We start from the raw sequence: 1,602 nt of genomic DNA, 5'->3' as shown, positions 1-1,602 counted from the left end.
GGGGTTACATAGACATACAGCACGCCTGCCAGTTAGGTGCTATTTATTGCTACGATGTTCAGCAGATTTTTTTCCCAATACCAGGTGTTTGGGGGCTCCGTTGGCTGAGTACATTTGTGAGCTCAGGCAAACAATAATGTCAGGTATGTGTCGGTGACACGGCTGGTAGGCTGGTGATTTCTGGGGTAGGTCCATATTTAGCAACACACGATAACTCAAGCTCAAAAACAAGGCACTGCTCTTGGGTACCAGCAATGATGTATGGATGGACTATGCCTGTGATACTGAGTATAATTCACGTACTTGTGTTTAAGTGTATTGTGTATTTATGTACGCCGAGGTAAAACAAATATCTCGATGAAATGAATGAAGGTACATTTATTTACAATTACTCTTTATCATTTTAAGCCCCCCCCCGCCCAAGTTGAAGAAAAGACAGCTTTTCCATCGCACTTTAGTTTTTATAGCCTGTGTATATGATGATGATGATGGAGATATTTCCGATATTGTCCAAACCACACCAATGCGTAACTTATAGTGAACACTTTGTTGCTGTGTGTGTGTGTGTGTGTATGTGTTTGTCCAGCATGAAACTATAAAACTATATTCTGAACGCCAAGAAAACAGAATGCAGGGTGATTTTAATAAGCGCTGATATACCAGATTGCACCCTCTGTTGTAAGAACGAAAAAATAATACAGTCAACAGCTTTATATACCTTAGTCGCACATAATTACACCTGGCAGATTCAAAACGTGACACAGAGATACAAAAGTGAAAAGTGCTTTATCTTAAAAAAGAAACACAACAGTAAACAAGAAAATGAGAACCCTGAAAGTCAACGTGTTGTCTATGCTTCTGTGTGATCCCAGAGAAGAATAGATGCCGCTGAAATGTGACATGTAAGGAGAATGCTCAGAATCTCATGGACAGAGAAGAATACAAATAGTATAGGGCAGTGCTCCAAATGGTAGGTTGGGAAAGATCTGTAATCACAATCACCAGTAAAAGACCTCCGAGATTCTTTGTTGACCACATAAAACAAAATGTGGACTAGACATACTGTGGAAAGAACAACAAAGGAAGACAAAGACCATCATATACACGGATGGCCTGAACAACTTGGCAAAAGAAAAAGAAAAAAAACACAATGACGAAAAACACAAGCTGATCAAGAAGACAGAGGACAGAAAGGTGTGGGGTACCATGGTCGTCAATGTTTGCTCCAGACTGGTAGCTGAAGAAGTAGACAAAAGAATTTATAGACAGACTTGCGCACAAAGGAACCCACAAAGACGCTCGCCTCTGACCTTGTTGGGTACAGGCAAGGCCTCACGCACCCCCTCCTCTGCCTTCTCTTCACTGGGAACCTCCAGCTCCTCCTGGGCCCAGGTCATGGAGGTCAAGGCTACCAGGGTCAGGGCCAAGGTGAAGGTCAAGGTCTTGGGATTCATTGCGGTTGATGTTGTTGTTTTGGATACACCGACTCTGTTGAAACAATGACATGGTAAGGTCATGGTAGAATATACATGCCTTACAGTTACAGTGATGTGTGTCGGTCTGTATGTCTGCCTCACTCTCTCTCTCTCTCTCTCTCTCTCT

The 1,602-nt window shown here is 42.5% G+C and overlaps 1 long non-coding RNA gene across 3 annotated transcripts in view; it reads right to left on the bottom strand.

The window, feature by feature from the left end:
• LOC106012920 overlaps positions 1–1,602 on the bottom strand; it is a 25,608-nt gene that overhangs the window by 4,866 nt on the left and 19,140 nt on the right. For all 3 annotated transcript variants that reach the window (XR_004859042.1, XR_004859043.1, XR_001185196.2), the window contains one exon: positions 1,311–1,488. This is a non-coding gene — a long non-coding RNA (uncharacterized LOC106012920). The remainder of the gene's footprint in view (positions 1–1,310; positions 1,489–1,602) is intronic.

The sequence above is a fragment of the Aplysia californica genome, unplaced genomic scaffold (genome assembly GCF_000002075.1).
Source record: "Aplysia californica isolate F4 #8 unplaced genomic scaffold, AplCal3.0 scaffold00564, whole genome shotgun sequence".
In the NCBI taxonomy this organism is placed as follows: Eukaryota; Metazoa; Mollusca; class Gastropoda; order Aplysiida; family Aplysiidae; genus Aplysia; species Aplysia californica.
The sequence above is the reverse complement of the archived record's forward strand: the minus strand, read 5'-3'. Positions and strand labels throughout refer to the sequence as shown.